Source organism: Pan paniscus, chromosome 5, assembly GCF_029289425.2.
Source record: "Pan paniscus chromosome 5, NHGRI_mPanPan1-v2.0_pri, whole genome shotgun sequence".
NCBI lineage: Eukaryota > Metazoa > Chordata > Mammalia > Primates > Hominidae > Pan > Pan paniscus.
The window spans coordinates 54,451,608-54,467,803 of NC_073254.2; the positions used below are offsets into that span (position 1 = coordinate 54,451,608).

General features: G+C 39.5%; 1 long non-coding RNA gene across 1 annotated transcript in view; it reads left to right on the top strand.

The window, feature by feature from the left end:
• LOC117980584 (uncharacterized) overlaps positions 1-15,287 on the top strand; it is a 40,182-nt gene extending 24,895 nt beyond the window's left edge. The window contains exons 3-4 of the long non-coding RNA XR_004671971.2: positions 4,027-4,076; positions 15,225-15,287. This is a non-coding gene — a long non-coding RNA (uncharacterized LOC117980584). The remainder of the gene's footprint in view (positions 1-4,026; positions 4,077-15,224) is intronic.
• The last annotated feature ends 909 nt before the right edge of the window (positions 15,288-16,196 follow it).

Here is a 16,196-nt window from a genome sequence, read left to right on the forward strand (position 1 = left end):
AATCTTGGGTTATGACATGATTCTCCCAGTCTTTACCCTCTTTCTCCCACTTCTTTTTCAAAGGCATTTCCCTGAACATACTTGCACATTTATTCTGGTCTTGTCACCTTTGTCTTGGAGGACCCAGATTAACACAGTGGAGACAGTAGTACCTACACCTCACAGAGTTGAGAAGATGAGTTAATTCATTTAATATGGTAATAGTCATACTTGAGAAATAGTAATAACTCAGTCCATTTTGATTGTTAAAGATAGACCCCATCTTACATTTCTAGTATTACAGAAATGCTGTAGCATTGTAGCAGATTAGATAATCCAAAAACCTTTTCATTATAAAATACCATGAAAGTATGATTAAATACAGAAAATAGTCTTCTAAATGCATAGCTGAGCTTATAATAACATAAATCCTGGAGCAAAAATGAATAGAGAATTGAAAACCAGAAGTATTCTTCAGTTCACATTGTAGCTGTCCTTAGGTTTGTCTACCTCAGAGACCATGATGGAGGCTTTGCACGTGAAGCTGAAAACTATCAAAGAACTACTACTATATTTTCAGAAGAAGGGCAGCAACTAAAAACAAGATCAACCCTTCAGCAAAGAGGGATATCAAGGAAGCTTGTCTGTTTTTACTTGTATTTGAATAAAGGGATAGGATTCCCCCAGATACCTGCTCTCCCTAAAGGCAGAGTTTCACATTTATATCTTTTATGTGGCTGAGAACTCCCAAGCTGGTAATATCTGTAACAAAGGGAATGTAAGTCCTCTCTGGAGGGACAAAACCTTATCTAAGGTTTCTCAGAGTTCCCTTCAATACAGCCCTGCTAAAGGTGAACTTACAATCCACAATCACAAAACACATAAGAAAAGAATTCACCATGAGTGAGAGTTGTCAATATTAAAAGTGGGATTAGAGTCTCAAATTTAAAAGATAGTAATTGTAAGCATTTTTAAAAATTTTAAGTTAAGTGGTACATGGGCAGATTTGTCACATAGGTAAACTTGTGTCATGGGGTTTTTTTGCACAGATTATTTCACCCAGGTATGAAGCCTAGTACCTATTATTTTTTCCTGATCCCCTCTCTCCTCCCACACTCCACCCTCTGATAGGCCCCAGTGTGTGTTGTTTCCCTCTATGTGTCCATGTGTTCTTATCATTTAGCTCCCACTTGTGAGAACATGCAGCGTTTGGTTTTCTGTTCTTGTGTTAGTTTGCTAAGAATAATGGCCTGCAGCTCCATCCATGTCTCTGCAAAGAACATGACCTTGTTCTTTTTTATGACTGCATAGTATTCCACAGGGAATCAATATCATTAAGCATCTTTTACACTCTCTGACTGGAAGTTACATTAATAGTTTTTTTTTAAAATATAAGAGAAGGCTAAATTCTCAAAATCAAATAAAAGTGTTAAAGACTCTCTTAGTTTAAGTTCTCTAGAAAGCAGAGCTTGAGACAAGGATGAAGACGGAGATATTTTATTTAGAAATTACAAGCCCAGTGACATGAAAGTGAGGGAGAAAAGGGGAAAGTAGGGCAAAGAAAGATGTGAAGCAATGTAATATGATGCATTACTGTACTAGCCACTGGTTCTTGAGAAGCCATGAAGAAACACAGCTAGTCACATAGAAGGTATATTTGCTTAGCACACAGTACCTTTCTGGAAAGTTTTAAAAAAGAAGTACCACCTCTGATTAGAAGGGAGAAAAGAAGGGGGAATTTCTCTGCCCAGCTCCTTCCTGTTTCTCATTTCCCATTGCTCAAATTTCACACCATGGAGACCTAACTCATAATTATTGCATTATTCATCCTTTGATGTCACTCAGAAAGCCAGATCCTATGTCCATAAGTGGAGGAATGACTTGCTGCAGACAGGCATGGCATGTGAGATGTGAGGTTCGTTCAATCTCAGGCCCCCAGCCAGTCTGGGAGGCTGAGTAGAGGCGGCAGTGCGCCTGTTTACTCCAGTGAGTTATCGCAAATAGGAGGAATTTTGAGAACAAGGGAGGCAGTTTGGCTCTGAGAAAGTACACAAGGTTTGTGTCTGATGTGAAATGAGAAATAGAGCCATTGAAATTAAGGAAAAATTCCCAGTGGAAAGATTAATCAGATCCAGATGAAGATAGAATTGGGAACTGGAAAAGAAATGATTTCTCTGTGCTACATTTTGGGTAAGGAAACATTAAAAAATGAGAGGCATGAGAGATAGAGTGAAAAGGTTCAATTTATACTCAGTACAAATTTCAGAAGGTGAGATTAGAGAGAATCAGCAAGAGACTACATTGGTAAAGAATATGAATCCTTAGATTCAGTTTCTATGTGAGAATTTTTTTAAGTCCAAGGGCAGGTTTTGTGCACATAGATTAAAAATCAAACCCAAATAACTAAAAATAAAGTTTTGTTTACTAAAATTATAAATGTAAACAGTTTTCCCTAAACCTCTAAATTTATCTTATAAATTGTATTATACTGTTTTAAACCCAGTAAGTTTTATATAAAATAATTATTTTCAGGGAGCCTTATTAAATTGGACTGATTACTTAAGGGAGTTTGATTTTGATTAATGTTAAGTAAACCTGAATTGAACAGACTAGTTTTCTGTAAGCACTTTAACATTTATAAATTTAATATATTCCATTTTCTTTAAGAAATTAGAAGTCTAAACTCAACAAACTCATGACCTAACAAACGAATCCTTCCCTCATTATTAAGCAGCTACAGTTCTTTTAACTATCCTAACACTCTTTATAAGTTAAGTCACTTCCTCTTATACCATCCAACCTCAAATCCAATGCACATTTAATTTGGAATGACAGGCCAATTTGTCATTTACTTTAATATGCCACATTCAATTATATTTTACCAGCATTTTAGATACCCACCACTCAGATTATCTTGACTGTAACATAAACTAATGTCATGGGTTTGATGCACTTCATAATTTCTATATTCCTGGGGTTAAAAGACACTTAACCCACTAAACTTCAGTGTTATTTTAGGTTACTGAGACAATTCATGATGTGATTATCACCCAAGGCAAGTTGGATTTGCAACTGGACAGAGACATAGAGACATTTGGCACAGGGATACCAGACTTGGAACTGCCTGTGTCAAGTGTGGCTTCATGCATCACAGATGGATGTACTGAGTCCAGTTTTAATAATCTCTAGATTGTTAAGGACCTTTCAGGTAGGGTTGGTACCTACTGTTTCAGTTATACACCATCACACAATACTTTTTGTAATCTTTCAGTTTTATTACTTGATTTGAATCATCTGAATTCTACAATCTCCAACCAAATTTCAGCTGATTTTGTTCCCTAATGTCATCACTACTTGACTAAACTACGTATTTTTCGTGGCTACCAAGAGTCTGGTATTGGTAGACTCTGCTTCTCTCTTTTCTTTACCTAGCTCTATGGTCACAACACCCCTGAATGGTATAAATAAAAGTAGGTATACATTAGACACATTGAAATGGAATCAGAAGCAATGGCTACCAAGAGGTGGGAGTGGCCCAGTCAAAGCAAAAGCAGACCAGTGAAGAGCAAAGATCGTGGCAAAAGTTTCTTGGAATGCTCAAGGCATTTTCCTTGTTTACTTTCTGGAGGGCTGAAGAATGATATCATCTGTTTATTATGAGTGTTTTGAGAAAGTTAGCCAAGCTTTATGAGAAAAATACTCAGGAAGACTGCTAGAGAGTCTTTCACTACGACAATGCTCCCGCTTATTCCTCTTAAACAAGGGCAATTTCATGAGATTTGATGGAAAATTAGGCATCCACCTTACAGTTCTGATTTGGCTCCTCCTGATTACTTTTTGTTTCCTCATCTTACAAAATCTTTAAAGGGCACCCATTTTTCTTCACCTAATAATGTAAAAAAGGTTGCACTGATGTGTTAAATTCCCAAGACCCTCAGTTCTTTATGGATGGACTAAATGGCTGGTATCGTTGCTTTCAAAAGTGTCTTGAACTGATAGAGTTTATGTTGAGAAATAAAATGCTTTATTTTTATCTTTTAATTCCAGTTTCCATGAAATTTTGAGGTCACCTTGTATCTTTTAAGTGCTGAGAGAAGGTAAGAATGAACCTACAATTTTATGCCTAGTCAAACTATCATTCAGGACTGAGAAAAAAGTCATTTTCACAAAGACAAAGACTAAATTCCCTAACAGACTGTTTCTGGAAAAAAAAAAGTTAAACTACATAAATTCCACTCTATGAAAACACTTGCTATTTGCTATCTAAAATGCAGGAACGAAATAGACTTGCATAACATGATATACTTTGCAGTCTCAGTATCCAAATTCATTATCCAAACCGAGGAACCAGAAAGTTCAGATGGTGAGGAAAACATAACTAAAGGAAGAAAAATTAAACCCCCCAAAAAAGAAGTGAGATTCTCAAGAAGGAAAGGTGAGCAAGGAAACTGATTAACATATGGGTAAAACTAAATGACCATTGTTTGAAATAATACAAATAATCATTGTTTTAGGAGGTATACAAAATAGTGGAAATAAAATATGTACTGATTAATATATGAAGTAGAATTGGTAATTGAAATGAAAAGTTCAAGGTTTTGGCAATAGGCAGGAGGAGATTAGAAATATACTAATCGTAGCAGGCACTGTTGATACCGGTTTCCCCAGTACCCTTTCTGCCCACCCAAGTTCATTTGCAACTGTGGTAGACAGTTTTCAACAGGCTGACAGCTCCTGCTGAAGCACATGTCTCTCTCCCATGCCCAATGTCTTTCTCCTGAACCACAGAAACGTGCTCTGCCTTAAGCACCTGTAACCTGGAAGTTTAGGGAAGTTAACACCCATGGATAACGTTCAACCAATAGAGGAGTCAGATAAATGTCCTGACCTCCTTATCCCCTGGCGGGAAAATTGTCAGACACATTCCATTTGCTTATTCAGAGGGTTTGAGCATGTTATCCACAACAGTTACCTGCCCATGAGGGCTTCCCGTATTGGCTTCTCTCTCTTCCCCATCTCACTGTCCCATTCATTCACTTGTGCTTCCTGATTTTACTTCCAAATGCCTGTACTCAAGTTCTTGTCTCAAGGGCAGCTTCTAGAAGAATCTGAATAAGACACCAATTACCTTTAGAATTTAACTAAAGCATGCTTGCTACAATTTTAAGAGTAATCACTAAAACGATACAGACAGGATGTGAAAATTCCAGGTATAAGGGAAAAAAGGAAATGAAAAACCTTAAGTCAATAAAGATAAAAGGGGTGGAAGGGGAAGAGAAAGTTAAGAAAATCTGAGTAAATATTGTATTTCTTAGAATCTAAGAAATCTAGGATGACATCAGTTGTAAAATGTACTTAAATTTTACATGCTACTAAGTTAAAAAAAGCTGCTAACTACAACATGAATTGTAAGAAACACTTTAATTTCAAAGATATTGCAACATGGGGAAAATGTATATCTTTTGGCAGCACCAGAAAGATTCTAGAAATATAAAAGTATTCAATAATCATTATATAAAGGGGCTAAGTCATTTGAAGAGTCAGATTGTCCAACTGGATTATATTTTTAAAATTAGCTCTATGCCATCATTAAGAGATACTTCAAACATGAAAGAACACAAAGGTCACACATAGAAGAATGGAAAAAAGATAATATCAGGCAAATATTAACTAAAAAGCTGGTGTAGGTATCTCAAAATACCTCTAGAAATGCTTTTTTGCTTTAAGGAGAGCTTGTCCATGGTTGTAAAATTTCAATTCCTAAGGAAGATGTGACATTTCTAAATATTATGTACCTAAAACAGCCTAAAAACATAGAAAGCAAAAAGAAGTACAAGGAAACATAGAAACAGCCTAAGAACATAGAAAACAAAGAGAAGTGCAAGGAAAAGGTCAACTCCAGGTAACTCCAAAACAATCTAGTATTGACAGATCAAATAAATAAAAAATTAATAAATGTTTAGCAGATGTTAACATAATGACTATTATATAATGAACATGTAATAAACCCTATATCACAAATTAAAAAATATATACTCTTACACACGGAACATTTATGAAAATTAGCCACATATTAAGACATAAAACCAACCTTACAAATACTGAAAGAATCAATATCATACAGATTGTATTATCTGACCACAGTATAATTAACTTAGAAAGCAGTAACAAAAACATAAAAATACATTTGGAAATTTTCAAACATGTAGTTTTTGGGTCACAGACAATATTGTAAGAGATATAAAGAAACATTTCAACTGAATAATAATGAAAATCTATGTATCAAAACTCATGCGGTACAGCTAAAGCTACCTTTACAGAAATTTACAGCCTCATATACTCAAAGAAGTCTGAAAATTTATGAGTTAATCATCCAACTCAAGAAATTAGAAAAAGAACAGGTCCAAAGTAACTAAATGGAGGACAATAAAGATAAGATCAGCAATTAATTGTAATATCTTGCATTGGACTCAGTTTTTTTTTTACTCTCCTATAATAGGATTATACATCCACATCCTCTACGTACAATGGAAAGATACTGTAAAGTTACTGGGCAGATATAGTTCCCTGCCCCCCTGAAAAAGGGCTTCACTATCAAGGCCAAGGCTTCCCACTTGGCCTCTGCTGGCCTCAGGACCACCAAAACTCAGCATTTAAACAACAAGCATTGATTTCTTACTGCAGGGTGTATGAGTCAGCTGGGATAGGCTAAAATCTGGGCTTCAGCCTCCAAGTTGCAGGTTGCGTTCAGGTCCTTAAACCTGGAGCACGTTCTTCCCTTAGTGAATGGCAGGCAAGCAACAGATTAAACTAGGCCGGGTTCGGTGGCTCACACCTGTAATCCCAGCACTCTGGGGGGCAGATGCAGGCATCGGAACACCTGAGGTCAGGAGTTTGAGACCAGCCTGGTCAAAATGGCAAAACCCCATCTCTACTAAAAAAATACAAAAACAGTTGGGCATAGTGGCACGTGCCTGTAATCCCAGCTACCTGGGAGGCTGAGACAGTAGAATCGCTTGAACCTGGGAGGCGGAGGTTGCACTGAACCCGGATTGTGCCACTGCACATCAGCCTGGGTGACAGCAAGACTCCATCTCAAAAAAAAAAAAAAAAAAAAGATTAAACAAAACTGCGCTAACATATTCAAGTCTCCTGCTCCTGTCAAATTTACCCACATTCCATTGGCTAAAGCAGAGTTTTGGTCGTCCCCAGGCCAGCAGAGGCCAAGTGGGGAGACTTGGCCAGACTATAAGGAAGCACCAAAATCTCCTGTCCTCCAAAAACTGGTATCAAAGAAGGCCAAGTGAGAATATTCATCCTTCCTGGCAGTACCAGGCACCCTGCACCCACGTGGGAGCCTCGATTTCCATGGCCCCTTGGCAGTAATAAGACATCTCTCCCCTCCTGCTGGAGGGTGGGTGTCAGGAAGCCTGTGGAGAGGGCTGGGCCTTTCGCCACCAGCCAGCCATAATGAGGCTACCCTCTACCCCTATGGTGTCAGTGGAGGCTATTTGGAGAACACTCATCAGACACTCCTACCCCTCCCCTCAACCAGGGAGGCCTAGATGGGGGCTGGAACTTGCACCCCTGCCCAGCAGTAACAAGGAGTTCTCTCTCTCAGGTGTTAATAAAGGCCAAGTGGGAAACCTGGACTTCCAGCCCCACCTGGCAGTGGAACCCCCCTTCCCCTATCAGTGCAGTATCAGAGGAAGCCAGTTAGAACAGAAAATTTGTGTAAGATCAGACTCTCATGACACAATACCCCAAATTTCCAGGGTTCAATCAGAAATCACTCATCATACCAACCACCAAGATCTCAAACTGAGTGAAAAGAGGTAATAAATGCTCATATCAATATGACAGAGATGTTAGAATGATCTGACAAATAGTTTAAGATAGTCATCATAAAAATCAATGAAAAACAACCAGATTTTTAAAAATAGGCAAAAGATTTGAATAGACATTTCTCCAAAGAAGATATACAAATGGCCAGTAAGCACCTAAAGAGATGATCGGCATCACTAAACATTAGGGAAATGAAAATTAAAACCACAATGAGATAATACCTTACACCCATTAGGATGGCTACTGTAAAAAAAAAAAAAATAACAGCGTTGGTGAGGATGTGGAGAAATTGGAATCTTTACGCGCTGTTGGTGGGAATATAAATGGTACTACTACTGTGAAAGCCAGTAGGGTGGGTCCTCAAAAAATTGAAGATATAATTACCATATGATGTAGCAATTCCACTTTCACTCAAAAACTGAAAGCAGGATCTAAGAGAGATATCTGTATGCCCATATTCATAGCAGCATTATTCACAATAACTAAAATGTGGATGCAACCCAAATGTCCATCAACAGATGAACAAGCAAAATGTGGTATATCATAAAATGGAATATTATTCTGCCTCCAAAGAGAAGGAAATTCTAACACATGCTACAATGTGGATGAACCTTGAGGACATTTTGCTACAGTCACAAAAATATCAAATTCTATATGATTCCATGTATGAGGTAGAATAGTCAAAACTAGGGAGACAGAAAGTAGAATGGTGGTTGCCAAGGGCTGGGAGGAGAGAGGATGGGACATTATTGTTTAATAGGGATAGACAGTTTGAGTTTGAAAAGAGGTGGATAGTGATGAGTTGTGTAACAATATGAATGTACTTAATACCACTGAACTATACACTTAATGATTAAGATGAGAAATTTTACATTATGGGTATTTTAGTACAATAAAAAAATAGAAAAGGCTGGGCATGGTGGCCTGTAATCCCAGCACTTTGGGGGGCCGAGATGGGTGGATCACCTGAGGTCAGGAGTTCAAGACCAGCCTGACCAACATGGTGAATCCCCATCTCTACTAAAAATACAAAAATTAGCGGGGCATGGTGGCATGCACCTGTAATCCCAGCTACTCAGGAGGCCGAGGCAGGAGAATTGCTTGAACCTAGGAGGCGGAGGTTGCAGTGAGCTGAGATCACGCCACTGCACTCCAACCTGGGCAACAGAGCAAGACTCTGTCTCAAAATAAAAAATAAAATAAAATAAAATAAAAAAAGAAAAAAAATCAAGGTGCAATTATGACCATATTTGAAATGAATAAAAAAAGTCTCAAAGACATAGAAGATACAAGAATCAAGTGACAATTTTAGAAGTAAAAATACAATTAGTTAAATAGTTTTTAAAAACTCTCTCCTCTGGGTCTTTGTAGTCAGAAAAAAAACCCTTAAAGGATGATGCTGAATATCATTGCCTCTAGAATCTGAAGTCTGAATTATTTCTTGCAAAATTGAAGAAATAATCAGTGAACTTTAAGATAGAAATTACGCAGTGTGAACAGACAGAAAGTAGACCAAAAATAATTAACAGAACCTCAGGGATTTGTGGAAGTATATTAAAAAAATCTAACATTTATATCACTGGTGTCCCAAATAGAGAGGAGAAGGAAGGTGAGTCTGAAAATGTTCTTGAAGAAATAGCAGCTACACAATCCTCAAATTTGGCAAAAGACATAAAACTACACATTCAAGCAGCTAAGAAAACTCCAAAGAGGGTAAACCCAAAGAAATCAACACCAAGTCATATATACTCTAACTTGTAAAAACTATAGAAGGAGAGAGAGAGAGAAAAAAAAAAACTCTTGAAAACAGCAAGAGAAATGATACGTTAACTATATGAGAAAACCAACTTCAATGGCAATGACTTCCCATGAGAAGCTCTGGAGGCCAGAAGGAAATGGCACATGTTTCAAGTATGAAAGAAAAGAACTGTCTGGCATAATATTTTTCAAGTAGGAAAGAAAATAATTGTCAGCCAAGAATTCTACATTCAACCAATATATTCTTCAAGAATGAAGGGTAAATCAAGACATTCTCAGAAGGTAATGAAATAGTATCCAACAAACCATATACAGGATTTGTATGCTGAAAACAAACACTGATTAAATAAATCAAAGAAATGAATTGCAATACACTGTTCATGCATTAGAAGATATCAATAGTTAATATATAAATTCCCCCAGGTTTAAACGAATTTCTATCAAAGTTGTTCCAAAATTTAGACAGGAAGGCGAAGTAATTGGAATGATTCAATTTTATAAAAAAATGAAATGGAAGGAATATGTCTATCCAACTTTAAGACCTTATATAGCAATAGTAATCAAGTCTGTGATATTGGCAGAGATCAATGGAACAGAATAGAGAACTATACAAACAGATTAAAGGAGATAAATGATATTTCTCAATGGATGCCATTCTATGAAATTCTCAGCTAACAAGGAATACAAGGCAACTGCTTAATCCAACAAAGTGTACCTTCCAAAAACCCATAGGAAGTAATGTACTTCATAATGAGTATTCTTTTAAAATCAGGAACAAGATAAGGATGCCCATTACCACCATTACTATTTAACCCTGAACTGGCAATCCTAGGCAGTACAATAAAAAATAAATAAAAGAAATAACATTGGAAAGATAAAAGCAAAGCTTTCACTAATTGTATATGTTATAACTGTCCTCATTAAAAACTCAAGAGAAGCTAAAGATTATATGCAAAAATTAATGGTTACTTGCAGAAAAAATCTTTAATCCCAATATCCCTGATTTCTCCACTCATAAATAGCCAGCCTTCCCTTTTAGAGATAGGGGTATAAAACCTTTCCAGTTGGCCATGGGAAGTCCATTCTTCTAATCAAGTTATCTGCTCTTCACAAAATTTCACAGAATCCCTATACAAATGATGCAGGTCCAAAATTCTTTAAGGCATTTTCTGCTATCTACACATTGCTTCTACTGGCTGTTGCTACTCTTATCACACTCGTTTTGGCCAAGTCTGGCCACTGCATCTTTCCGTCTTACAGTTAGACTTAGGCTATGGTGTATCTTCCTGAAAGCTTTAGAGTAATAGAAGATGGTCACAAAGCAGAAAGGAAAAAAATTGATATTGGATACTGTATATCATTGCTTCTAGAATCTGAAGTCTGTGTGCATTCACAAGAGGTCTCCTCTAGGTTCTAGCCAAACCATCCCCTTCTCAGTCCTGAGAGCCCCTACCTTCCTTCTATCCCTTTTTTTTCTCCCCTCAAATAGATGCATTTTTTATTAACAGCTCAGGTTTTGATCCTAAGCCTTCATATATTTGCTTGCATGGCTGACCTACCCAATACGTAGACAACCCAATACAACTACTCTAAAAGAATAGCATTCAGTGTTGGTTCATCCCCTTCTCTTCCTTTTATGCCCTTGGATGATTGACAGCAGTATCCACTCTATATCATTTGGTCATGGCTCTCCTTCAGACAAAGCAATCAAAATAGATAAAACTTCATAATCTAAAGTTTCTTTGTTTTCTAGAATGACACTTGGTGCTTATATCTGGGAATGAGTTTTGGCTTTAATCTGTGATTATCTTTTAGGATTCTGCTACCAGCATTAGATAAAAACAGGCCAGAAGGTTCTTTATGTGACTGTCCTCTGTATACATATTCCAAGAATTAGTGGCAGGGAATCAGAAGCAAACTGGCTAAGAACAAACAATTCAGAGGCAGATAAAGTTACTCATAAACATCTATTTAAATCACACTGATATGGTTTGGCTCTGTGTCTCCACCCAAATCCCATCTTGAATTATACTCCCATAATTCCCACATGTTGTGGGAGGGACCTGGTGGGAGATGATTTGAATCATGGAGGCAGTTTTCCCCATACTCTTCTCATGGTGGTCACTAAGTCTCATGAGATCTGATGGTTTTATCAAGGGTTTCTGCTTTTGCATGTTCCTCATTTTCTCTTGCTGCTGCCATGTAAGAAGTGCCTTTCACCTCCTGCCATGATTCTGAGGCTTCCCCAGCCATGTGGAACTGTAACTCCAATTAAACCTCTTTTCCTTCCCCGTCTCGAGTATGTCTTTATCAGCAGCATGAAATGGGCTAATACTGGACATTGGTACCAGTAGAGGGGCGCTGCTGAAAAGATACCTGAAAATGTGGAAGCAACTTTGGAACTGGGCAACAGGCAGAAGTTGGAACAGTTTGGAGGACTCAGAAGAAGACAGGAAAATATGGGAAAGTTTGGAACTTAGAGACTTGTTGAATGGCTTTGACCAAAATCCTGATAGTGATATGGACAATGATGTCCAGGCTGAGGTGGTCTCAGATGGAGATGAGGAACTTGTTGGGAACTGGAGCAAAGGTGACTCTCGTTATGTTTTAGTAAAGAGACTGGCAGCATTTTGCCCCTGCCCTACAGATTTGTGGAATGTTGAGCTTGAGAGAGATGATTTAGGGTATCTGGCAGAAGAAATTTCTAAGCAGCAAAACATTCAAAAGGTGACTTGGGTGCTGTTAAAGGCATTCAGTTTTAAAAGGGAAATGGCATCAAAATTTGGAAAGTTTTCAGCCTGACAGTTTGAAAGAAAACAAAATCTCATTTTCTGAGGAGAAATTCAAGCTAGCTTCAGATATTTGCACAAGTAATGAGGAGCCTAATGTTAATCCCCAAGACAATGGGGAAACTATCTCCAGGGCATGTCAGAGACCTTTGCTGCAGGCTCTCCCATTCACAGACCTGGAGGTCTAGGAGGAAAGATGGTATTGTGGGCAGGTCCAGGGTTCTCGTGTTATGTGCAGTCTAGGGACTTGGTGTCCTGTATCCCAGCCACTCCAGCTGTGGCTGAAAGGGGCCAATGTAGAGCTTCGGCCATGACTTCAGAGGGTGCAATCCCCAAGCCTTGGCGGCTTCCATGTGATGTTGAGCCTGCAGGTGCACAGAAATGAGGGATTGGAGTTTGGGAACCTCCTCCTAGATTTCAGAAGTTGTATGGAAACACCTGGGTGCCCAGGCAGAAGTTTGCTGCAGGGCCAGGGATCTCACGGAGAACCTCTGCTAGGGGAGTGCAGAAAGGAAATGTGGGATTGGAGCTCCCACATGGAGTCCCTACTGGGGCACTGCCTAGTGGAGCTGTGAGAAGAGGGCCACCATCCTCCAGACCCCAGAATGGTAGATCCACCTACAGCTTGCACCGTGCACCTGGAAAAGCCACAGACACTCAACACCAGCCCATGAAAGCAGCAAGGAGGGAGGCTATACTGTGCATAGCCACAGGGGCATAGCTGCCTAAGACCATGGGAACCCACCCTCCTGCATCAGTGTGATCTGAATGTGAGACCTGGAGTCAAAGGAGATCATTTTGGAGCTCTAAAATTTGACTGCCCTGCTGGATTTCAGACTTTCATGGGCCCTGTAACCCCTTTGTTTTGGCCAATTTCTCCCATTTGGAACAGCTGTATTTACCCAATACCTGTACCCCCATTGTGTCTAGGAAGTAACTAGCTTGCTTTTGATTTTACAGGCTTATAGGCAGAAGGGACTTGCCTTGTCTCAGATGAAACTTTGGACTACGGACTTTTGGGTTAATGCTGAAATGAGTTAAGACTTTGGGGAACTGTTGGGAAATCATGATTGGTTTTGAAATGTGAGGACATGAAATTTGGAGGGGCCAAGGGCAGAATGATATGGTTTGGCTCTGTGTCCCCACCCAAATCTCAACTTGAATTGTATTCCCACCTGCTCACATTTAGACATACCTATGTCACGAAAGGTGAGAAAATTAGTGAGCTGCTACTTCTTTCCACTTTCCTTCTCCCCTTCCCCCATCTGACTCACTGTATTAAACTTTAACGAAGTGAAAAGGATATTTTTGTTGTTGTGGTACCCTTCTACTAAAATGACTACTGTGCTTTTCTACAGATTAATTCTGTAAGAAACAAAAACTATTTATGATTATGATTATTTGGCTTTTATTTGTAGTGAATTCCAAGTGGGGTGATTGAACCCTTAGTGGAAGGAAGTGTGATGCTTTATAGCCTGTGCCACCTGAAGGGCACTGCACCAGGCATTGAGGTTACATAGGCTTTCTTTCATAATTTTCCAGCTTCCTTTGCTGTTCTAGGGTGAACTCAGTGCCTATGATTTCTCAGGTTTCCCTCTCTCTTCTTTTGGGATGTGTTTCTTTTGGGATGAAGTATATCCTTCATTTTTAACACACAAGGTTAGTTGGTTGTAAACTTTCTGAATCTTTGTAAATCAGAAGACATCTGTGGCTGCTGTGAGAATGTGTCCCTCAGAAGTTCCACTGCAGGGAGTATAATTGACCCACAGACTCTGGTGCTGCCTCTGAAATCCATCAGCATGTCCACACTGGGGCTTCTGAGAGGCTACTCCCAGCCAAAGACTGAGCAGGGAGACAATACTCCCCGGGGGCTTGAGGACTCCCTGCAGACTTTTCTAACTCTAAGACTGCAGTGCAGTCTAAATATGCCCACCCGCCCTGTCTTCCTTCACTCTCTCCTTTATAGGGGGTCAGATCATTATTGCTGACTGACAGTTTGCTGAGCCTATCCTGGCCTCGTATCTTTACAGGTGTTTGCTCTAATAAATTTCTTGCACACATAACCCTGTCTTGTAATGTTTCTCAAAGGACCTACCCTACCACATCATCTTTATACTTCCTTATACTTGATTTGATATTTTTGTCCCAGGGATTCTATAGCCTTTTCTCTCAGATTTTTGAGGGCATTTTTCCACTGTCATTTAGCTTCCAGAATTGGATGAGGTCTTATGTCTTTTTGATTCTTGTTCCTTTGTGGAAAAAATTTTGCATCTCTGAAAGCTTTTAAAATTCTCTTTATCTTTGAGGTACAGAAATGTCACCAGTATATATCTCAGTGCATGTCATCTTAGAAGTTCAATACTTGATGAGCTCTTTTGAAGACGTATTCTTAGTGATTATCTTAATATTTCCTTTCCTCTTGTTCCACTCTGTTTTTCCATTCTGTTCCTCTTTGACTTCTATTAAAACTGCCTCAGTTTTAAACTCCTTCATGTTTAAAACCCCAGAACTACATATTTTGGAGAAAGAGTTGCATTTAGTTTTTTGTGGTGGTTAGTGGTAGAAATATGAGCAGGCCAGAGCAGGTTGTAGAACCAGAGCAGGATTTCCTGGGAGGAGAAGCCCCAGGAGAGCCACAGGAAAGCAGATCCAGGCCAGGTGCATGTGGCTGTGGATTCTCGCCAGGTGAGGCTCTGTGCTTAGAAAAGTGCTGATATGCCCTTTGTGGTCGTGGGTCATTTGTTTCGGTACAAATTGTCTTTATTCTCTGGATTTACAATGATGAGAATATGCAATTGTGTAATGGGGAAAATTCACTGTATTCAAAAGTCACCCTGGCTGCCCCTTTTCCAGGACCCAGTGAGCCCGGAGTCTGGAGCAGAGCAGGCCACCTGTGATGGCAAAGGAGAGGTGCGTACCCAGAAGAGTCAGCTCAGAAAAGGCAGGCCTCAGAGAGAATGTGCCAGTCAACCCCTGTTTATTGGGATGCTAGAGGCAAAGCTAGTATGTATATGTGGCCCAGGGTTATTTTAGCACTAAATTTGCACATATCACTAAGAACTGTGAAAACAGTTCTTGGGGGCGCAAGTGGGATCTCCTGAGCCCCATTCTCACTGATAGCCTCTCATTCCACTCACAGAAGGGGAAAGGAGCACTGGACCAGGAGCTATGAAATGAGTTTTAATCCTGGAGCTTAGGCAACTCGTTTCCCTTCAAGGCTCTTAGACCTCTCATTTGTCTGCCCAAGGGGTGGATCTGATGCTTCCCTCTTCCTGTGAAGTGCAGGATTTCCCAGGGCTGCTTTCTTCCTGTCCCCACTGGAGTGTCTTGGTCCTGGCCCTCTTCTGTCACCTCCATTGCACTAACAGCCTCCCTGCCAAACATCCAATGTCATCCCCCTCCACAACTCATGGTGGCATACATGCTTCCCCAATCACACCTTTCTCCATGTCACAACCCTACTCAGAATCACTTTGCCACAGAACCATGATTTCTGGAAAGATACTTGCAGTGAATGGTCTGACAGAAAAATAGACATCCGAAATAGACAGAACTTGGGAAAACACAGGGTACTGCCTAAAGGATGAGGTCCAGACCCTTGAGCCTGACCACCAGTGTCCTTTGAAATCCTTGACCCCAACAACTTAGTCTTCCTAGCATCATCAGAACCATCAGTTCCAGCCACACTGGCCTGCCCATTATTTACCAAACATTCCAGACCCATCTGTACCTAAGGCTCCGGCTCGAAGCATTTCCTTAGTTGTAAAATCCCTCCTGCAACTGGCAGCCAACCCCAAGCCCAGCTTAAACCCAATTCCAGTTTTG